This window comes from Anastrepha ludens, chromosome 5, assembly GCF_028408465.1.
Source record: "Anastrepha ludens isolate Willacy chromosome 5, idAnaLude1.1, whole genome shotgun sequence".
NCBI classification, from domain to species: domain Eukaryota; kingdom Metazoa; phylum Arthropoda; class Insecta; order Diptera; family Tephritidae; genus Anastrepha; species Anastrepha ludens.
The window spans coordinates 38109201-38134410 of NC_071501.1; the positions used below are offsets into that span (position 1 = coordinate 38109201).

General features: G+C 37.2%; 1 protein-coding gene across 1 annotated transcript in view; it reads left to right on the top strand.

The window, feature by feature from the left end:
- Positions 1-3009: 3009 nt before the first annotated feature.
- LOC128864012 (short neuropeptide F) overlaps positions 3010-25210 on the top strand; it is a 133785-nt gene continuing 111584 nt past the window's right edge. Inside the window, exon 1 of the mRNA XM_054103478.1 lies at positions 3010-3063. The gene's annotated coding sequence lies outside the window, so the exon portion shown is untranslated. The remainder of the gene's footprint in view (positions 3064-25210) is intronic.

The window sequence follows — 25210 nt, forward strand, 5'->3', positions numbered from 1 at the left end:
AAACATATACTTGTGTTTGTATTTGTAGTCACATAAAGCCCCGGTATTTCGTTTTTAGTTGTTGTTTTTCTTTATATGAACTACTCCGTAATTAGCCTACTAAACATCACGTATAGAAGTTTATACGCTCCATACTCGATTATCTTTTACTTCTGTATAAATATATAGTAAATTATACCTATAATTAGCGCTTACATCTATTGCTGAGCTCCTCCTTCTATATTGCGTGCGTCTTGATCTTTTCTGCCTCCAGAGACCTGCAGTTTTACGTCGACTCCGAACAGCAGATAACTTTTTATGAGGAGCTTCTCCTTGTCAGAAATACATTTGGGGGGTTGTAATTACCTGTCGAGGGACGACAGAAAAAACGTGGTCGATTGAACCAGCGGTTTCGAGCCCGGACATTACTGAAAGGAACAAAGACTTGACTTTTTTTAGAGATTCTGAACTATTTATTTAGTAAAGAGTACTTTTTATATTGTAATTTAATCACATTGTGAGATAAAGGAAAGCCTAACTTCCAACTAAGCCAATACCACAAACAAAATTTCTATTCAATGAGGCCGAATGTTGCTGAATACTCGGGTACCTCTTTTCGGGAAAAATTACCCTTTGTTGTTTGTTTTTTCTTTGGTAATGAGATTGGAATCAAAAATCAAAAACATTATCAAAGATGCCGCAGCACCATTGGTATGTGGGACATGTTAGGACTAACACTACTCTTCGGCATTTTTCCACCCTAGAACCGCGTTAGCATATCTTCGAGGTGGAGCCGTGTTTATTTATATTGAACATGCGTCCAGGTTCCACTCTTGCGAGCGTACGACATAAGTAGGATCCACTCCTCCTACGGCATTCATAAGCAGGAGTCCGATACTTACAAATTAGTGTCTTAGCTTGTGTTTAATACTGTAGAGAGTGATTAACTCAATCGTGTGTATATCTCGTCGGTTTGTCTAAGACAGTTCATCTCCACTTCGAAGCTGCTTCTACTGCTGCTGCAATTCTTGTTGCTCTTGAAGTTGCAACTGCTGCTGTCATTTCTGGGCCTTCCTCTCCCAGTGTATGTGGTTAAGCCTCATGACTTTAGTCGCGAACATTTTTGCGGCGCCCCATTTAGCGATGGGCGAGCTCATATTCACTACAAATCTTGTGTGAGACAGCGAATGTTCGAATGCCTTCTTCAGCACTGCTCGTTCTTGACTAAAACGTTTGTAAAGAAAAGTCGGGTGTTCTGCACTCTCAACTGTAGCCAAGTAACTTTGGCGAAAAGAACTATCAGTCAGTTGGAAACGGTGTAGGTATTTCTAGAAGCATTCGCGTTCAGTGAATATCTGGGCTAGGTAATAATCAATATCGGCATGCTTCCTATTCATTCACCATTTGAAATTTGGTATAAGTTTGTACGTCGCACGGCCTTTGGCTTACTCTTCGTAACATCTTTGCCATCCGACCATCAATAGCGCTCCTTCTGTAGCTTTTCCTACTGTCATCGATTTCACTCCTTGCACTCCATGGGAAAAAATACACTGAATAGCAATAAGCAACCAACTTGCATTTTTAACAATTTTAATAAATAGACCAGTCGCTATTCGAACACTGGCATCCCACAATCGGCCCAACGATTATAGGGGACCGCTAAGGGGGATATTATGGAAAACTTCCATGCGCATGAATTGGTACCAAATCAGACAAAGTTTGAGCTTTGATAGGAATTTTTTCTAAGTTTTTCTCAATTTTATGAATAAAGTATTTTATATTTTTAATTTATGGGCGGATTTTGTACAAACCACCAAAAAAACGTGTGGTTGTGCGTCTGAACTGCATGCAAACAAATATGCCCATATATAAATTTATGTACTTTAATTCATGCACTGCTGGCTCACTCTTAGACGCTTACACTTCAGAGGCTTTTGAAGTCTGGAATATTTTTATTTTGTTTTTTGTATAAAATAGCCAATTAAACAAGCCAACCCTTGGGCGGCTATAAGTTGAAAAGTGCAGACTGTTGTCCATGACTAGTTGGCTGCGTTACGTTTCACTAAGAAAGGCGCATACAAATGCATATTTATAAATGCAAATATAACGTTAGGCTACCAAAATTAGCTATGTGCGTTTTCATATTAAAATACTTTTAATTTTTTTTTATTTAACTCAGAATGAATACTGTGTAAACAGTGTCAAATAAAAATTCTTGACCCGTGGTTGTATGAGTAACGTTTAGACTGGATTCACTAGATAATGGAAAATATGTATATATGTACATATATGTATGTTATATTTGCTTATAAGTATGTGTTTACTATATATTTGCATGTAGGCGCCATCACCATACAAAAGTATTTATGTAGATAGTCGAAAAATAGTGAGTCTAAAATTAAGTGAAAAATTACTGAATTTCGTACGGTCGACGAGGTTTTGTATAAGGTGTTTTTAAGAGCTTGCGAACTTAAAGTGATATTACTATACAGAAACAGTTGTTGGAATTAATTTTGTTTACTATAATCTGATAGACAATTCAAGGAATTTATTTTTTGAATATGGAAACTTGGATAGTTTCGTGGTCCATTCGATCAGTCCAATAAATCGATTACTAAGCGCGCTGTATGGCCTATTGCGCCGTCTTGTTGGAACCAAATATCGTTGATATTTCGCTAACTAATTTAATAATTTTAACAAAATTTCAGTTAGTGAGAATGGCTCGATAGCGTTCTCCATTCACCGTAACAGGAGCTCTTTTCCCATTCCGAAATAAATACGGAAATATAAAATGAATATAAATATTAATTTCGCGAACAGATTTATTTTATATTTTTTGAAAGTAAGTTTCTAGAATTTGCCATTCCGTCCGTTTCCGGTTTGCCATTGTCAGCTTTCAAACCGTAGTTATCGATATCTATAGTTCTCATGCAGCTAGAAAAAACACCCGATAAATAATTATATTTTGTAATTTATGCATACTCCTATAATCGTATCAAATTTGAATTTAATTTTATTTAATTTTTCTTTTTTCAGCTGGTAAATATTAACTCGTTCAATTAACTGGTGCAGCATTTAAAACTGGTAAGTATGAAAAATTGACTTTATTACAAGTGGCTCGCTTAAGATTTCCAGTACTATAAAGTGGAAATTTCATTTATAGATGTTGCAAGTTCTTCTACTTTCAATGAGTTTTTCCAGACGGATAATAAATACAACTTCGCGGATATCACGAACATATTCTTTCAAGTACTTATGCTAAACTGCGAGTATGGCCAATATCAACCAATTGGACTTATATTCCAAACATAGATCTAAATCTGTGCTCAATAGCATATCGCGGTCGAAAATAAAGACCTGCTTAAGCAATCTTTGCTCCTGCTGTTTTTTTTGCCCATTTTAAGTCGACATTAGCTACCATGGAAGCGGTCCTAAATTCTGCATTAGAATATTTTGTTTTAAAAAAATTATGGAACAAATTAAAAATTAAATAAATCAATTCTAAGCAAATTAAATTCCATTGGATCATAATTTTGTAGTTTTAAGATTATGTAAAAACTGTATAATTAATAATCTGGGCATTAAAACTCTGTATAGGAATTTATTTTGGGCCTTAATTCTGTATTTTTTAAATTACTGTAAAGAAACAAATTTATTTTATAGTTTCAATTCAACAATGCGATTTTATAACATACGCATGTGCTCCCGTAAGTGCCTTAATTGTTTTCTATACTGCAGATATACTGAAAGGAGGTTTAATGTCGCATATAAAGCCTTCGATGGTGTAGTTAGCATTGCACCGGTCATGAGAACAGTTGGGAGTCTGTGAACTTTGCCAAATCTTTTAACGTTCACACCCTTCTCAAAGGCATTCCGCCATACTATAATACCTCGGTAGAGAATTGGCCTAATTACTTTGTGTTTCAACGCTCAACATCTCCCAATTAGCCTTTCGCAGGAGTACAAGGCCGTCATTGCTTTGCGTACTCTAACTGTGAGCCACCGATTTCATATCCAGTACAAGGCTTAGATATTTAGCCCTTTCTATTACTCTAAGACGTTTTCCTCCTGGGATATTTGTTTGAAAAAGTGTTTTATGCTTCCTGCTAAACAGTATCAGATGCGTTTTCTCCGGACTTACTTCGAATAATCGACTTTTACACCAAAGTGATAGTCTGTTGAGAGATCCTTGTTGTAGACCACACAATGTTGGAAGATGTTTACACGAGGTTGCTATTACAATATCATCGCTGTAAGCAATTATCTTTCCTCTCATTTTTTCAAGTTGGAGATCCAAGATTTCTTCAAATGGAGAATATTATTCACAGACAGCTTCCACAGAAGTGGAGAGATTACTCCACCCTGGGGTGTGTCCCTGACCGGATATTTCTTAATGGATGTTTTCCCAAATCTGCGCTTATGGTCCGATCGATTAGCATTCGTTCTACAAACGAGACTAGCCTAACATTTACTCCCACTGCATTTGCCGATCTTGTAACTGCTTCCGGATATACGCTATTGAAGGCACTCTCAATGTCCAAAAAGGCAGCAAGAGTATATTTCTTATAGTGAAGTGATTTCTCAAATGTGTCGGCCAGCAAGTGAAACGCTGTCTCCGCTGATTTGCCTTAAGTGTTTGCTGCAGAAAGCGATTGCTTTTCCGATAGCTTATTGCTAATCTTTTTCTGATATGCACATTCAGCAATAGGCTAATCGGCCTGTTGTCCTTCAGTCTCGTATGTGTGATTTTTCTTCTTTGGGAATGAATACCACTTTTACCGTAGCCCATCCTGTGCAGATGACTGCGTAATTTGCAATGGTGTGTGAGAATGCGCGTGAGTTTATACTTAGGGAGGGTTATGAGTTTCCTAAACCTTTTTTGATTGTACTCCCTCAGTAAGGATTTCGGCTAGCGCAGCCTCATAATTTGGTACCAGCTAACCTCCCTTAACCTTAGCTCTTCACTTCTAAACTTCTACTTGATGGTGTGTTGTCCCATAGCAAGGAAGGCCTCGGCTCCTATTGCTAAAGGCATCGCAACATCTCTGGCCTATATGTCCGCTACTTCGCTTCCAGCTATAATCTTTGTCCTGGAGCCTAAATAAGATGGGTGCGATTGTGCGTTCGTAACAATTTCGGCAGGCAGTGGCAAATCTCTGTATATTTCTGCCATGAAAACACTCCTCATAAAAAATATCTGCCGTTCGCAGTCGCCTTTAAACTGTAGGTCCCTCCACATCAAGAGGCACGCTAAAAGAGTGTAAGCGCCCAGGAAAGTATAATGGCTGCTCTAATTTTTATCCAGCACTCGAAGTGTAACCAATTGAAAAGGCCATACATTTAGCCTGGAAAAGTACTTTTATTCTATTCAAAGTTAAAATTGTGCGAAAATAATACAAAATAATGAATCAATTTACTTTTGCTCGATATGACAACCTCTTAGTTTGACTTTGGTATTGAGCCGGTCCAGAAACGAATCGCATGCTGCCGGAATGTGACTTGCAGGTATTTTAACCCACTCGCGGATAATGGCTTGTTTTAGCGCCTCGAGACTGGTGAATCCTTTAGATCGGACTTTGATCTCCAAAATGGCCGAAAAAAAATAATCCATCGGATTCGCGTCTGGTGAATTTAAGAGCCATTATGTGGACGTTATGAAGTTCGGAACGTTGTTTTTTAGTCATTCTTGTTTCGCTTGAGCTTTGTGAGAATGTGTCGAGTCCTGTTGAAATGTCCATGGTCTGAAACCGAAATGTTTGTCTGCCCGTGGCTTCAAAGCAACCTCCAGAATACTTTCTTGATAATATTTCGCATATAAATACTTTGATGCCAGACTCGACGAAAACGATTAGAGAACGCCCATCTGCGGTTACAGCGGCCCAAATCATTATCTATGGCGTATTCTGCCTCCTGGTGGTCAATCGATGACTCAAATTATAGTATGAACTGTTGGTCAAATAAACCTTATCGCGAATTGCTCAATTTGAAATAATTTCTCGTCAGAAAACACTATGTTCAGAAATTTACCGCTTTCGGCTTGGGCCAAGCGAAGCAACTCCTTCCCTCTCTCAAGTCTGATTTGTTGCTGCTTTGGTGTGAGATCATGCGTCTTTTGAATCTTGTACGGCTTGACCTTGAGTTCATTTTTCAGTATGCGACGGATGCTATGGTCAGATATTTTCAGTTCCTTCGTCATTTGATTGGCACTGCGTCGGGGATTTCGCTCAAGTCACTTCTTCACTTTTTGAACCATTTCATGTGACATTGCAGTTTTTTGATGACAACCTCCATGACGTTTCGCGATGCTACCAGTATCATTGTAACGAGTAATAGTGCGATAAACAAAATCTTTATTTACTTTGAGGTGCTCGATCTCAAGAACAATCGCTGGTTGTGATTTTCCAGCCAAATATAATGCAATCACACTATTACGTTTCGCGTTTACTCTCGGCAAAATGCTTCCTCGCGCTTGTAAACAATACTCTGGACTGTAATTTAGTCAACTAACAAACAGTTGATGCCCGTGCATTTCGACCCTGCCGGACCCTGTACATTGTAAAACCATATTCTGTTCTCGCTTTTACTCGACGTTTTATTTCAGCTAGAATATGCTGTGATTGTTTGGAGGCCATATTATACGTTTCGTATTAGTAGACTTCGACGTGTCCAGAAAGTCTTAGTCATCATATATACGTATGCACTTGCTGATTTACATACTTAAATTCCCTAGATAGTAGAAGGACTATTCTCTTCCATTTTTTCGTTTTTGATTTGTTAATTTACCCCACAATTGACTCCCCATCATTACTCGGAAAAATTAATTTCAATTTTCCTTATCAAAGCTTACGAAATCAGGATATCTTCTGGTAGGGGGTGCTTCGAACTAATTATGCTTCCAATATTTCAAAATTAATGCTACAGTCCGATTCACTTGAATAGAGACAATCATTTTTATGCAATAAAATAGTTATTAAAGCAACCGTATTTGACCTAGTAATCAAGATTTTCTGATAATTCAAGTGAAGACTTCAATTTGCTCGAAAATAAACATTCGTTAAAATATTATTCTAGCTAACGATATTTCGCAGCAGTAAAACTTCAGCAGCTGTAATATTGTGCTTGAATTATTGGTTCACTTCAATAAAGTTATTACCCAAATAAGGAAAAATAATAATTATAGGAAATTTAAATTTTTTACATTTATTTTTTAAAGCTTATAGTTTGTGTTGCCACCTTGTTTATAAATTACTTCGTAAACACGTTGATGGATGGGTTTGTATAAATTCAAATGAAATTTCAGACCAGCTGTAGCACAGGTAATTTTCCTTCTTTCTTAAGTCATGGAAATAGCAATTATATCTATTCGGCCCACCCAGATTGAACTTGTTTTCGTCCTTAAAAACTAAATTTTTCCATTCACCAGGATCGCTATTTGTAACAGAACTACAAGCAATATCGATTCTTGCAAAATCGTGACAGCGTTCTTTGCGAAATATATTCGAAGATGGTTTTTTTTGTAATATTTTCTGCTTCAATTTTGGCGTTTTGAGAGTAGCCCTTCAAACGCTAGATTTTCAGTCTGCAATATTTGCAATTTCTTTAATTTTTGCTTATAGACGGGTGGAGTTTGGTGCAATCCAAAAGATTTTCCGGGTTTGCTTCGGTGTCGAAGTCATCGTATGTAGTTCTGGTTTTGTAGCTCTTACCATTGGAGGCATTGCTTGGCCTCACGTAAAGATCCACAACATTTGGACCGCGACCAATCTGTTTGGCAATGGCGATTTAAAGTATCTCTAAGATATTTCTCTAATATTCTTTCTTTGTAGACTGTAGAAAATATTACATTTTCGACATCAAAATCAAATAAGTAAAGTAAAAAGCTTAAATTATTTTTAATTGGATGACTAAAATAAAATATAATTGATTAATGTTCATCCATTTTTCGTAGTCCTTAAAAAATATTACATTTCCCGATTGTTACTCATATAACGTGAAATAAAAAAAAAATTAATTTTTTTATTAAAAAATAAACTTAAATTCGCATGGCATACTTGTTTGTGCATCTACGACTGTCTGCTGGTGACTTGCATAGCAATTTGCCGCCGTATATTGTAAAGATTTGTTACTTGTTAGCAGATACAAACACTATTGTTGTCGGCCCTATTGTTGCTGATAACTATTTTTTGTGTTGCTTTAATGTTGCATGTTCCAGTTGCAATTTTTCGTGGGTATTTCCCTATCTCTTACAAATTCGCAACATAACAGATTTAACCGAAATAAAGGGAGGACATATTTCCGTGACATAATTTAAACGAAATCGTAACAAGCAAACAAACATCGAGTGATGAGCGCCACTAGGAAAATAATGCAATGAATGCGGCAAAAATAAGAAAGAGGAAAAAAACACCAAAATACCAAAACACCAGAGCAGGAAGAGAAACATAAAGCGACTTGCGAAAAAGCAAGCAAGCAAACCCTTTTGCTTATAAAATGTCACTTTCCTCTAAAAGACTATGCCATATTTGTTTGTAGCCACTCACTTGTTTAGTTTACTGTTATGCCTGTCACTCGTTGGCACATCACGCCAATGTGATGGAAGCTACAGATCCGCTTGTATCAGTTTTTTTTTAATTTGAGCACTTTGTTGGCGTGCTGTCAACGGACTAACAAAGCGATTAGGGTTTGGTGAAGAAAAAACCAAAAAAGAAACAATTCATAGGATTAGGTGCGCAACTAAGTTCCTGCTGTTTGTAATCAAACTGCTTCGACACATTAGTAATTTTGTGCTGAGAGTGTTGATTTTCCTCTTTCATTCGAAAAAAACGGCGGCTGAAGCGCATCGAGTACAACAAAAAGTTTATAGAGATGCTCCTTTAGGTGAAACGCTGAATTGGAGGCATTGCTCAGTAAGGATCCGTGTCAAACGCATGAAGAGCTTGCTTCAGTGTTAGGAGTTACCCGCCAATCCATTTCCGAGCGATTGCATGCTTTGGGAATGATTCAGAAACAGGGGACTTGGGTTCCTTATGAGTTAAAACCAAGTGATGTTGAATGTCGTTTTTTCGCCTGTGAACAACTGCTCCAGTGGCAAAACAGGAAGGGTTTTCTTCATCGCATCGTGACGGGTGATGAAAAATGGATTCATTACAGTAATAATCCAAAGAAAAGAAAGTCATGGGCGACTGCCCGGTCATGCTTCTTCGTCGTCGCCTCGGCCGAATATTCACGCTGCGAAGGTTATGCTATGTACTTGGTGGGACCAAATTAGTGTTATTTATTATGAACTGTTAAAACCAAGCGAAACCATCACTGGGGATCGGTATCGACTTCAATTGATGCGATTGAGCCGAGCACTGCGCGAGAAGCGGGCGAAGGTTATGCTATGTATTTGGTGGGACCAAATTAGTGTTATTTATTATGAACTGTTAAAACCAAGCGAAACCATCACTGGGGATCGGTATCGACTTCAATTGATGCGATTGAGCCGAGCACTGCGCGAGAAGCGGGCGCAATACGCGTAGAGGTCTGAAAAAGTGATTTTACAGCATGACAACGCTCGGCCTCACGTTGCCAAACCCGTTAAAACCTACCTAGAAACACTGAAATGGGAAATCCTACCCCACCCGGCTGGAGAATATAGATATTGTGCCGTCCGATTATCACCTGATCGATGGCACATGGTCATGGTCTAGCTGACCAGTAAAGACATCAGTAAAGACATCAAAAAATGGCTTGATCCGTGGACAGACTCAAAACATGAACAGTTTTACCGCGACGGTATACGAGATCTACTAGAAAGATGGGAAAAAATAGTAGCCTAGCTGGGCAATACTTTCAGTGATTCACTTGTAACCATTTTTTTCAGAATATAGTTGTATTTTCCTCAAAAAAAAAAAAAACAGCGAGAACTTAGTTGCGCACCTCATACTCGTAGTATCAATGAAAAAATTGGATATACTTAAAACTTTTGTGAAGAAAAATTCCACTTTTTCGAGTAAAGACAAAAACTTCTCACAGAATTTTCGTGAAGTAAAGTGTTCTATGAACATATCTGCACATGCTAGGGTGGGTCAAATTGTTCCAACGAAAATATTTTGACAAATTCTCTGGTACTTTTGGTAAATAATGCTCAGAGGAAGAAACCATAGAAGAAACCATAGATCGGAAATAAGTTTCTAACCTAAGCATTTATCAATTTACCTGTTCAAAAAATATTTGTTTTTCATTTCTTCTTCTTCCGGATATACGCTATTGAAGGCACTCTCAATGTCCAAAAAGGCAGCAAGAGTATATTTCTTATAGTGAAATGATTTCTCAATTGTGTCGGCCAGCGAGTAAAGCGCTGTCTCCGCTGATTTGCGTTCGCTGTTTGTATGGTGAGGTGATTGCTTCCCTGATAGATTTCGACTAATCTTTCTTTGATATGCACATCCAGCAACCGTGAGGATTTTAATAGGAGGCTAATCGGCCTGTTGTCTTTCGGTCTCGTATGTGTGATTTTTCTTCTTTGGGAATGAATACCACTTTTACCTTGGCCTATTTCTTGAGGAATGGCTCAACCTTTTCCGCGCTATAGCGCCATATTCAAGGAGAAGGTGTATTGGACTGTCCGGGGATTGGTTTCAGAAACGACAAGAGTCGGTAGACCATATCGTAATCCTGTGCAGATGACTGCGTAATTTGCAATGGAATGTGAGAATGCGTGTGAGCATTCTCAGTTTATACTTAGGAGGGTAATGAGTTTCCTAAACCTCTTTTTATTGTACCCTTCCCTAAGGAATTCGCCCGCCGCAGTAAAGATTTCATCCCAATTTTTCTAAAATTGTAGTTTTTCCTTTAAATATCAATTTTACGAACACTTTTGAATGTGAGCGGAATTTCCGGGCATTGTAAGGGCACCATTTAAATATTCTAACAAACGCTCGTAAGGAATACATATTTCTAGTGAATGGTGTCTCAGTTAGAATACTGTCACCATCCAAAGGGAACATGGAATGCGGGAAAAATATGATGTCCATGCGTTGTATTTATTTGCACCTGAAAAGAAGGGAGCAGAGGAGAAGGAAAAAAAAGTTATTCAGGGGGGGGGCAGGAATGATTTAAAGGGTGACATGAATTTTCGCATTTGAATTTATTTTTTTTCACACTTTCTATGTAGCGTTTTTGTCTACTTCTTTCTAAAAAATTTACCACTATATTAATTTCACATTTCTGTTCTTATATATTATATATCGCTTTTATTTTTCTATAATGACGTCTGGCTTTTGATCAAATCTATAAGTTCCTCAATAAATGTTTTACTTAATGTTGCCATTTGTCCGGTCATATGCACACTTGTAAGTTTCGTGTGAAATAAAGAAAGTATGAAAAAAAATGTATATGCGAGTAATCGTCTCGCCTTTGACTCACCCAAATTGTATGACTTTTTTCCTCTTCCTCTCTTCCTTTCTTTTCATACGCAAATAAGTACAATACATGGTAATCATTTTTTTTTGGCGTTCTAAATTCACAACGGACAACGTGAAATTTAAACTTTTAACAAATCTACACTTCTGTGGCGAAATGGGTTTCAACCGGTTGTTTCGGTTTGTATCCCGTCTGTGACCTGCTTTATTTGTGTCTGACATTTGTTCGCTTTATTTAAATATCCTTTCAAAGTTTGTTCCTCTTCTTCTCCGTCGAGCAGTCAAATCTCTCTCTTGCAACTGCAATTTTGTTTAGTTTTGGTAATAAAAAAGCACTAAAATGCCCATCTAAAAAAAAAAAAAAAACACCAACTTTTTATTGAATTACTTAAAAACCTTTGTATACTTGAAAAAATGTGTTTGATATGTGTATTTTTTTAATAAATGTTTAATAAACTGTAAAACGGGATTTAAAAATCCATTCTTGTACTTAAAACTTATGCTGAGAGAATCTTTTTAAAAAATAGCGAAAAATATTTTTTGCTATATTTGAGGTTATGTACAAGATAAGGTAATCCTTTTTCAAAAATGTTGTTATAGTTTCTTCAGAATTATCTGATATTTTTTGTGTGTTCTTTTTACTATAATTACACCTCTATAGCTTGAATTCTTATTCAGTAAATTTAAAGGCTTTTTAAAGTTTTTAAATGTTAAGAAGAGATGAGAGAAGTAGATCCAATACTCTTACATAACCTCAAAAGGATCCAAAAATGAGATTTGCACTTTCAAAACATCAAATTTTATAATAATCAACAAATTTTGAATAGCACTTAAAAGTTCTAATAGTGGCGTTTTTTAGCTTAGTTTTTTTTAGTTACTCAAATTTTTTTCAGTTACAATTTTGGTAACCAAGCTCAAACATTTTCACATTTTGTTTACAAAAAGGCACTAAATTTAGAGCGAACAGTAAAGGATTGGCATTACTGCTCAACTAAGCTAGTGTGACGTCGCGCACACTGTAATGAGCGCAATATTGTGTCATTCTTGGATATTTTTTATGGAAATTTTTTGAGAAAAGGTGAATAAGGCAGTCAAGGAACGACCAAAGAAAATTAAATTTGACGAAAAGGTAATTTTTTCATTTAAAAATGCACACGATCAAAACTCATTTCCAACTTTCTCTACAGTTTCTCTTCGAACTATCTATAGAATTCGTCATTACGCATACCCTAATTATACTACTGTGGGCAAAAAGGTGAATTTATTTGTCAAACTTCGCGGGCTTAAAACTTCGCTCTAGTTATTTTTTTCATGAGTTGGCAGCACTGTTAATAACATCTGGGCCAACTTTCATGTGAATGTCATTATCAGTAATATATTTACGCTTGTGTTTACCAAACGACCAAGAGAGCATTTTTCGATTTTTACAATGTCTGATTTGATTGAGCAGAGAAGTGCCATCAAATTTTGTTTGCGGAATGAAATTTCGGCTGCGGAAACGTTTAGCATGTTGCAAAAGGCATTTGGTGATTCGACCATGTCGCAGAAAAATATTTATAAGTGGTACAAAGACTTCAAAGAGGGTCGAGAACGTGTTGATGACTTGGAGCGCTCCGGACAACCATCGACGTCAACAGATGACCAACACGTCAATAAAGTGAAGGAGTTAGTGCTCAAAAATCGTCGGTTGACTGTTAAAGACCTTACTGATATGATCGGAATATCAGAAGGATCTGTGAAAACCATTTTGAAAGACCATTTGGGCCAGACCGAAAAGAGCACGTCAAAGTCGTTCAAAAATAAAGGTCATGATGACAGTTTTTTTCGATTTTCGTGGTGTGGTGCACTATGAATTCCTTCCACCTGGCCAAACTGTTAATATGGAATATTATTTGAGCATTATGCGTCGTTTACGTGAAGCAATTCGTCTGAAAAGACCAGAATTATGGGCCAACAACTCTTGGTTTTTGCATCACGATAATGCACCGTCTCACACTGCACTCGTTCTTCGTGACCATTTCGCCAAAAATTCCACGCATATCGTTCCGCAACCACCGTATTCGCCTGATTTGGCTCCGTGTGACTTCTGGCTATTCCCAAAACTCAAGAGACCACTCCGGGGAACGCGTTTCGAGTCGATTGAGGAGATAAAAGCTGAATCGAAGAAGGTGCTGATGGCTATACCGGAAATGGACTATTTGGCATGTTTCGGGGATTGGAAAAATGGTTGGCATAGGTGTATTTCATCGAGAGGGGATTATTTTGAAGGGGATGAAATTGATTTACAAGAATAAATAAAGATTTTTCATTTTACATTTGAGCAGCTAAAAACTGCTGTGGAACCATTGTGAACACCTCGTACGAAAAATTTAATACTCACCGAGAAATAATTAACACACGACTCTTCATGGTGGTAATAATAACGGGAGACTAGACTAGGCCAATTTCCACGGAAGCTTTATTAATGAGTTAGAGGAAAAATCCATTCAACATAGTTTGTGCGAAAGCCCTCCATGTTTCGAATTATATGCTAAAAATTTCTGGAAAATTTCTACACCTACTCTCGTTTGTGGTGAGGAGTTGCCTGCCTCCCTTTGGTCGCGTCGTGAGATATGTAGGGTGAGTGGAAAATAAAATACCGCCCGCGGACCAACACTTCCTTGGATGTGTAGGTAGTTTTCATATATAACCAAGCTGAGACAAGCGGGCTAGCAACCTACTTATTTGAATCTAAATCGCTAACGAATCGTTTGACACTCTATGCTCCATTTGGAGTTATAGGAAAATATATGTAAATAGTCGAGAATTTAGATAGTCTAGGCTGTGTTTCTTTATAAGATTTGGGGATATAATTGTAGAAAACTTTATTTCCTGGATATCAAAGCGGATCTCTGTAGCTGCAGAGAGAATTATTTCAAAGTTGCATGCGTTAGTTAAATCTGCTTAATCTAAGCTAAATGATGTGATCGATTTCTGTTCAGTATATATAGATCAACTTAACCTTAAAAAAATTTAGTCTAATGGCCGCAAGTATAAGAATTGCATTCAAGAACTAATGATATCATCCAAATTTAAGATATGCAATTCGTTTTTCGTCATTCCTAATTAGCTAACAACTTCTTTTCTCTGCAAGTATATATATGTATTTATGTATACGAGTACATATTCCCGTCTACCATGCAATGTTTCCATTCCTATTTGTCACCGCGAGCAGCGTTGCCCTAGAAAATCCAGCAAGTTCACTACAAATGCATTGAACTCAAACAACGAGGATTTATATGAGCCCTGCGTGCAATGCAACTGACTTTGCTGCCACTTCCACTATACCCACCGACAATCTAACCAGTCCAACTATGCAATCAAACTCTTTTGTGGCATGCCACATAATTTCTCTGACCGCATTGCACACACATTCGCGCTCACTTAACGTCGCATTATTGTGTTAGCAATTTAAATTGCACCGGATATTGCGTGTCGCGTACTTCCTTGTATGTAACCGAGGATGCGTGCATTTGTAGGGAAAATACTGGTTTCAAGCTAGTGTATACTCGTGGATTGGAATTTGGACTAGTGGTAGTACTACATAGCAGTTTTTTTTACTAGAATCAGCTGTAAAACTTATGTGGCAATTCGCCAGCAAGTCATCGATTACTTTTACCACAATTCGGCTATGTTTTAAATAGGATTGATTGGGCCAGTTTTTCTGAATATGCCAATAGTTCAAACGCCTTATTGAACACAGAAAGACTAAGTATTTGTCGTATTTCGTCAAGGTTTCAATTTATTCATATGGAGTATGTGTGAGCCCTTATAATAAATTTACTTGTAATTACTTTGCGGCCTTGTAGGTTCTGACTTTAGCCAATAGATCCAGAATCGAGTGTACTGAGAAATACGTCCATATAACGTCCAAACGGACATGAGATTAAAAATTCCGGGGATAAGCTAATTCTGTCGAAAAAGACGATTAGGTTAGGTTAGGTTGGCTAGATTGTTTGTCTAAGCCAGTGTGATACCTCTAACTAAGTTGCTTAAGCCACTTAGATCTTTTTAAGAAGGTAACTAGTCCCTCTAGTGGGACATTTTGCAAATTTCCCGGGCCTTCACAAAAATAATTGACAAGATATTTGGCACGGTTTCTTTGAGGTGCAAGATATTCAGAACTCGTGCAGAAGTCATTGTGAGATATCCCCATTCTACTAGCTGGGACTCCAGTATGGCAGTGATCCGTTATAATAATTGTTAGAACACTGGTAGTTGACCTATCCTTTTAAGATTCAGTTTTGGCCAGAGCATTTTGGTGGCCCTGTAGTTAGTAGTCAGAGACCACCTCCTATTGGTGTCCGCGGTTACGCTCAAGTCAATCACAGTGTTTAGTTCGTTTACAGGAATGCTTATGTGCTCTAGCACTCGCTGAAGGTCAGGCTCACAGCCTTTTCTTGCACACTCATCCGCTCTTCCATTTCCCTCCACTTCAGAGTGGCCGGTGACCAAAGAAAGTGTCTATTCTCGCTGTCGGCTATTCGTATTTTATAGTCCTTGCTCTGATCTATCTTGGCAACCAGATAGATTATTTTCCATGCGTCTTGCAAGTGTTCCACAGAGAGTAGAGCTGATGAATGACCGCGCGTGCTTTCTGTTAGTATGCCTACTGCTTTAATCCTGGAAGCAGATTTAACCGCTATCCCCTTAACATATATATCAATGGGTAGAGTATGTATGTATGAATGACGACTGAGGCGCCGATGGGAGTGCATCTGTTATTCCTACATAAGCTAACCGTCGGACTTCTATGAGATTCTTTAGCTAGGATTGGGTCTGCATCACCTCCCACCACACGAAAGCTCCATAAGTCAAAATGGGTCTGATGATCGTATTGTACGCCCAGTGGTTTCAGACCCCATTTTTTACCAAATGTCCTCCTACAGACAAAGAGCACACTACCACCTTTCTTCATGCTTTTCTCGGTGTTCCTTTTCCAAGAAAGATTTGAGCCCAGAATTATGCCAAGATACTTGGCTTCGTTCGATAGGGGTAGAGTTACTTCATCTATTGACGGTAACTGAAAACTCGGTATCTTATATCTTCTAGTGAACTGAACTAGTTTGGTCCTGGCTAGGTTAATCATTAGACCGTTTGAGGTCGCCCACTTAGAAAGTTCCTTTAACACTGATTGCATGAGCCCGCTGATAGTCGAAAGAAACTTCCCAGTCATCAGGAATCCGTATATGCAACTAGGTATCTTGATCCTTTTCCTGCTCTTGTTAATAAGCAATTTCCTTAAGACTAGATTTTACAGTAACGGCGAGATAAAACCGCATGTGACGTTTCTCTGGTAACTATTTTTCCTAAACTTGTAATACCTAAGTTTGAGGTGATTACTCTTTTAGATAACATATTGTCTATGCATCGAATAATCTTCCCGCTCGTACCTATGTTCGTCAATGGTGAATTTATCGATTTCACATCAACATTGATGAACCCTCCTTTGATATCCAGAAAAGCCACTATAGATAATTTTTTATTTTTATGAGATTTCTCTATTATTCCAACCACTTTGTACAGTGCTGTCTCTACAGGCTTACCCTTATGGTAAGCATGTTGTGCATTGCTGAAGTTCTCGGTATTAAGAGTGCTTATGATAGGTAGATCAATCAGTCTTTCTAATGTTTTGAGTAAAAATAAAGAGGGACTAATTGGTCGGAATTTTTTTGGAATATAATGGCCCACTTGCCTTGCTTTGGGAATAAAGATCACCCTGACTAGCCTCCATGATATACCCTCAAGATAGGGATTTCCTAAAGAACTTAACTAAGCATATATTTATACTGTTCACTAGACAGGGCTAGTTTACTGGGGCGGCAGCCCTTGGTCGGCTGCCATGTTTATCGTTCCTATTGACTGCTGTAACATCAATTGTATAATTCCATGCAGTCCTTCTGACTTGGAGAGTTGGGAGGGGTTTACCGCCCAAGTTGCTTTAGTCTCATAGATAATCTCTCTTGCAAGAGATGACTAAGATTCACATGCCAATCTTTGTTGTTTTGGGAATGAACAAGCTACACTACTAATATGGCTTAGAGAAAGCTGATAACTTTAATATAAAAAGCGAAACGGGTTGTTCTTAAACGAACATTTGGTCTGCCCATATGTCATTCCGAATTAAGCATTCTGGTTCCATGCGAAAGTAATTGTGATGTGACATTCCGTGGGCTCGCATATGCTTTGCCAATGTGAGAATGAATGGAGGTTACGCAAGTTAGTTAGTTTTTCTTGTCTGGATAAGACAATCTAATCGTGCATACATTGACATCCTTGTCATTTATTTGCAACACTCTGCTATTTAGGTCCTTTCAAGGAAAGACGTTGAGAAATAAAGGACCTCTAAGGAAACAAACTCCTTTGAATTGAATGAAAGGCGTCCACCAGAAAAGGGCTTCATCACCAACTCCTTTGTCAACATTCATTGTAAGAAAAAAAAAAAAAAACATTTTGATAATGTGACAAACTTCATTGAAATAAGGTTCAGTCAGCCCCTGTTATCAGACGAAATCAATTTCAACCAATAGGCATTCACCAAATGATCACATTCTGATGAGATGGATTGCAGACGATTTTCGAGCTAAATAATGTAGATATCAAACTGCCCAATCATATCAAAGATATCATATCCAAACTGACTTGCAATTGCTCAAATGAAACTAATTTCAAGCCAGCTTCTTTGTTTGTAGTTGAGAGTTCAAAGTAAGTTTTTTCTGCTAGGCATAAATATATGTTTTTATGCGTGCATAAGTAATTGTTGCATGCTGCTGCACATAATGCCATTATATGTTGACAGTGGGATTTCATAAGCTAATGAGACAGGCATTGCATTGTGGTGGCGTAAATTTATTTCCGCTTGTTGCGATGGTGAGCATAAAATATGTTGTTACAACAATTTGTCGAGTTCACATGACAACAGATATTGCGTGTATGTGTGCGTGCGTATTATATGTGACACTGCATGCGGATTTTAAAGCGAAAGTATAATTTGAGGTAAGGTAAATTGTGATTGTCAGTAGCAAGTGGAAATTTTTAATATTTTATAAGTGCCATCATTTATTTTTATTATTGCGTTTACCTTCATCAATACAAAAGATTAGATATAAAATATGATTTATAGAGATCGCTTTTAAGCTTATTATAAAGAAAATTTGTTAAAAATCTGGGTAAGGAATCCATATCCGAATTTTTTGACTTTTCTTTACTGACGAAGAGGATATTTTGTCCTGTATGTCATTTTCCTTTGCTTTTTTGTCTAATTTCGGGTTTTTCAAATGGAGATATATTTACCATCTGTGACGCACTTGACCTTCAAGGGTGGTACGCTGGCAGATAATAGACAACAAATAAGGTAAATGATGCCTGTATTTTACTAAAATGTCTACACTTTCGCACGCTTTTTTACATTTTATTGCATCATAGTAACACGAAATGGTGTAAGGTCGCTAAAACAACAGTGTAAGGCAGGGCAAAACCAGTTTCATTTCCTTTTGTAGAAAGAAAGGTCTTAAGAATGATGGATAGTATCCTCTATTCCCAACTGTATCCTCTCTTCACTGCTGTATACTCTCGAAACTCATTCCGACTCTCTGAAGAATGTTCCTCTCACCTCACTTGTTTACCTTCTGCATGTCAAAGCTACCACAGCTACCAGAGGATGCCCAGGCTGGCTTTAGATATCTGCCTGTTGGCGGTCTTATAATGGTATCAAAACAACGCTTTAGTGCTACTTCGGGAGTGTCAACCATATTACATACTTACCTACCTCCGCAGTACTTCTACAAAGGTTTCCTACCTATCAGGAATGAGTGACGGCTTCATCCGCAATACAACATCAAGTTTAAGAATTTATCGATTCCCATTATCCTTATTAAAACAGTCTGTCGATTTTAAAGTCGCGATCGTAGGTGGATCAATTGTAGATGCTGCCAGACAAAAGCAATTTTTGTACTCCTCCTTACACCTCTTACCACTGCACTGACATATAAAATGAATACCCTTTCGAAAACTAACCAGATGCAAAAATAAGCAAAGCATTCATTGCTAACATAAAAACCAAGTACCAAAGCAAATGTGATGGCATGCAACAATTTGTTGCACAACTAAATTGTCAAAGTACCTTTTGTTAGTTTTACCTTTTCATTTTAATGTCTTTCTATCTTTTAGCAGCCACTTGACTACTTTTCAGGATGCGCATTTGCATACATCGCATTTTCACTTGCATTGACTGATTTTAAATCCACTTTAATGATTTGCATAGAAAAATACTTTTGAAAAGAACTAAATTCCGCTGCTTATTTGCAAAAAGGAAGAACTATAAAAGTGAGCTGGAAATGATTGATGCAAATCATACTCGTAGAGTGGCGCATAGAAAAGTTTCCTTTTTAACTGGTATTAGTTTTCGCACAGACAGCTCTTACGCACTGGCAATCTTGATTGTCAGTCTGTAACAGACTTGCGTGTTAAAAATATTGCAAATTTCGCCAAGACGCCGTCCGTATGCAAGTTTACGTGACTTATCGTTGTTATCTTGGATAACAATTGTAGTTCCCGCCGCCATATGGTGCACCCTGACAAAAATGCGTGCAGTTGTGAGTGAAAGCATGCAACTCAGTTCAAGAACATCGATTCCTGACTATCATTGCCCCAGCTTCATGAGAGTTTTGCATAAAGTTGTTAAAATGCCAAGGCTTGATTGGATCTATACAAATTACTTCTCCATTTGGACCTCAGAGTATTTCGAATTAGATATTGATTTATGTTGAATAGTCAATTTTTCAGCCGGCGATAATTTTCCCCTCACACAACTAAATTTTCACTTTCTTGATCAGAAAACGGACACATTATTGTCAAGAGGCCCAAACATCTGAAAATAACTCTAGTTTGGTCAGTATACGCCTAACTCCCACGCGGAAAAGTTCATTCGGTTTTCTCGTGTAACTTGCCGGCACTTACTAATATACACATTATCGCTTCTTTGAGTGAAAACCCAAGTAAATATAACGAATCAACAAACTTTAACCAAATGGCTGATCCTCCTGATCGAGACAAAGCTGTAGAACAGCTCTCGTACCAAACTAATCAAAATAAATTATTAACCAGTAATTCAAAAACTCCTAAATACTTGATAATTAACAGAATCGAAAGCGCGGAATCTCTCTCAAAAGTGTCCCCTTTTCTTATTAAAAAGGTCATTGACTCAGTATGTGGTGGCGAAGTTGAAATGTGCAAGAAATTGAGGAATGGAAGTATTCTAATCAAAACAAAAACATTTGTACAAGCATGCAAATTAATAAAACTGTCTGCCCTATCCCCATATATTAAAGTGGAAGTATGTGAACACAATACCCTCAATCAATCAAAAGGTGTCATCTTCTCCCGTGAATTAATAGGTATATCAGAAGAAACAATAAGAAACGAACTAAAAAACCAAGGAGTAAGCGAAGTAAGGAAAATCAAGAAAAAGGTTGACAGCATTCTAGTCGAAACAGGCTTACTTATTCTGACATTCGACAACTCCATACTACCAAATCACATTTTGATCGGATATGAGAAAATAAAAATAAGACCCTACATCCCTCTCCCACTAAGATGCATGAACTGTTTAAAATATGGTCACTCAGCAAAAATTTGCAATAACACTAAAATATGCGCAAATTGCGCCAAAACTTCTCACATTGACCGCGAAACTAATGATAAGTGCACTGACCCATCAGCTTGCGTTAGTTGTACCAACAATGGATCAGAAAATGCTGACCACAATGCACTTGATAAGAAATGTCCGGTATTCATAAAAGAGAAAGAAATCCAAGCGATCATCACACTAGAGAAAGTCGATAGGCGGAGAGCGATAGCCACATACGAAGAACGTCACCCACTCAACACAGCAACATACGCATCAAAGTTAGCAAAAACAAACCCACCAATTACCTATAACAAGAGCGCAGATTCACCACACTCTCCAACACTCTCACGAATGATAGCAGAAACCACCTCAGTAAACAGTATAATACCAAATTCCAGCAACAGCAGTAAATCCACACTCCCACTCAACTCTTCGAATCCACCATACACATCTCAACCAACACAACCAGCATGTATCAAACCGAGAGAGCAAACAGACTACTCAGATATACTCAATAGTAACTTTTTAACTAAAAGCTCTTTGCAACAAATAACAAAAGATAATAAAACTAAAATCTACCCTAAAAACATTTCTAACAGAACAAAAGCCATGTTAAAAAAAATCAACAAGTTGAAGGGAAATTCTAAGCAAGATTGCGATTCAACATTACCTATTGCAGATATCGATTCTGATTCATCAGAATCAATGTCTACAGATCAATAACTTAGTTACTCAATTTATATCTTAGATTCTATTATACATTTATACTTATACACATACATATATACTTAGATAAACTCATTCATACAATTTATCATGACACTACTTATCATACAATGGAACATAAACGGATATATTAATAATTATAATGAACTGCTAATTCTTATTAATAATTATAAACCTAAAATTATTTCTATCCAAGAAAGCCACATTCCGACACAATTCCAAAACGTCCCAATTCCAAACAACTTCCTTTTGTATTCATTCAACTCAAACCCATCATACGGTGGTGTAGCTATACTGATACATAAATCTATACAACACGAAATAATTCAAACTGAAAAGGACTTTGACAACATTACTTTAGAAATACACTCAACAAAAAAATTCAGAATCACGTCAGCCTATTGTCGCCCATCTTACAATCTTCATTACCGCAACCTAGAAACTGTATTTAATCAAACTAATCACTCAGGCATTATCACTGGCGACTTTAATTGTTGGCACCAAAGCTGGGGTTCACGCGTCAACAACCGGAAGGGCAACATCTTGTCAAATTTTATTAATCAATCTCACTTCGTTCTACTAAACGACAAATCACCAACACACTTTTCCACACACAATACACTCACGCACATAGACCTGACTCTCTGTACCCCCGATCTTGCCGTTCACGCTGATTGGAGGACTCACAATGATTTAAACGGAAGCGACCACTTCCCAATTTTCATTTCTCTCTTCCCACCTATTAACCAACCGAACGCAGCAAGTAAGACTTCATTCAAAACTGATCTTGCAAACTGGGAACTATTTGAAAAGAAATGTAGACAGTTCGAGTCAACCCGACCTATCAGCCGTAATGTTAATGCAGAAGCAACCAACCTTAGGAAAATTATTCTACAGTCTGCTAATGAATCTATACCAAAAACTTTAAATAATAAAAAACAAAGATCAGTGCCGTGGTGGAATCATAACTTAGGTAAATTAAAAGCTGAGAAAAACAGGCGGTTTCATATATTCAGATCGAACATGACTGAACTAAATTTAATTGAGTATAAAAAAGCAAAATCTGCCTTTAAACGAGAAATTAAAACCTCCAAACAATGTTCGATACAAAAGTTGACAGCAGAAATTAGTCCTAGCACCCCCACAAAGAAAATTTGGATGACTATACGACGCTTTTGTGGATACAAACTCCCCCACGGTATACATTGCCTACAGTCCCTAAACAATCCCAATCAATCTCACACAGATCCAAAAGATATCGCTAATGAGCTGGCTAAATACTGGAGCAATTCAGCTTCGGACCAAAATTTTCCAAGTAGCTTTCAAAACAGGAAAAGAGCGACCTTACAATCTCAAGTGTATGCACAACCCTGTAGAGATGCGAATATATTAGAACAAGATATAAATCATCTGGAAATGATATCTGCACTAACTAAGCTAAAAGGAAAAACTCCAGGCTTAGATAGGATAACATATCCAATGATGCGAAACTCTCCTGAAATTTTTAAAAAGCGCCTTTTAAATTTATTCAACGCGATTCTTCATAACAAAATTATCCCGCAGTCCTTCAAACACAGCATTATTATACCAATACCAAAACCAAAGTCAGATAAAACACAAGCAAAATCATACAGACCGATATCTTTAAACATATGCTTCGCTAAGGTTCTAGAAAGGATAATAGCAAATCGGCTTTGGTGGTTTGTAACAAAAAACAAATTATTGAATAGCCGACAAATGGGTTTCAAGAGAGGAAAATCTACAGCAGATAGTCTACTACTGTTAGACTATCTAGCTGCAGCCAAGCTCTCATCAAAAAGCCATTTAACAATTATTTCTCTTGACTTTGAAAAGGCGTATGATAAAATAGGCATACACACGGTAGTTGACCAACTCGTAAAATGGAAGGTTGGCCCCAAAATCACCAATTATATTATCAATTTTATGTCAAATCGTAAGTTTATGGTACGAATAGATAACCATTTCTCTGATTTCTGGTCAACAGACAATGGTATTCCCCAAGGATCCCCTTTATCTGTCATTGTTTTCTTGATTGCGTATGAAAAACTATGCTCTGTAATATCATTCCATAAAGAAATTGACTTTTGCGCCTACGCAGATGACTTTAACATTATTATTAAATCAAATAAAGAAAAGTGTCCAATAATTGACCTGAATAACCTTTTTCACGACATCTTAACTTGGTGCGATTACTCAGGAGCAAACTTATCACCAACAAAAAATCGGTACATTCATCTCTGTCGAAAGCATAATTGTCAATGTACTGTGCTTTCACGAAACATACACCTCTTTCCCTGTGATGAGTTAAAAATTTTAGGAATCATTATCAATAAGAGATACAGATGGAACTCCCACATCGATCACCTAAGCACTTCCCTGGTCACACAATTAAACATTGTGAAATGTCTAGCCTCCCCAAAATTTCAATGCGACACTCAATCTATCTTAACAATTGTAAAAACATTATTTATACCCAAAATCAGTTATGGCATTTTTCTTTACGGATATGCTCCTAACTATCTCATAAACAAAATCAAGTCATTACTTAACACTGCAATAAGAACCGCGTTGGGAGCCCTGCGCTCTACACCAATCGCAAATTTATTTTTTGAATCAAAAATATTGAATTTCGAAAATCAAAGAGACCTAACAACTGCTAAACTATTTAAAGCTCTCATAACAAAGCAAGACAACCCGCTTTACAATATCGTCAATAACCTAAAGAAGAGGACAACCACCCTTAAAATACAGCCTGCTATAAGCAGAACAACAGTACTTTGCTCAGCAGTAGATATACTTTTAAAGCCAACTAAATACGATATTCATATCCATCCCCCATGGTCCTTTAACCCAAAAGCAATTGACACTTCATTGCATATCTTCAACAAGAACAACACAAATCCGATTCAATATCATGCAATGTTCAACGAAGTTAAAAATAAATACTCCAACTATACTTTTATTTATACTGATGGGTCAAAGATAAACCAAAATATATCATATAGCATAACCCTAGAAAATGAAATTATAAAAATATCAATTATTCCATATTATAGTTCTATATATTCAGCCGAAATTATTGCCATATCTGAAGCAATAAATTTAGTAAAGCGCAAGAGAAAAAAGGTTGCTATATGCTCAGACTCACTCTCCGCTCTTAATTCCATAGCCAATATAAATAACAGCGACTATTACCCAAACAAAATCAGACACATTATCACACAACACTACCCAAAAATTATTTTAATATGGGTGCCTGGGCACAATAATATTGTTGGGAACAGCCTCGCTGACCAATCCGCGAAACAAGCTCATCGAAGCCCAGTAACTAGCACAGACAATTTCAACTTACTCGATATTAAAAATCATATTAAACAACACTTCTACAACAAACAACTCCTTGAATGGAATC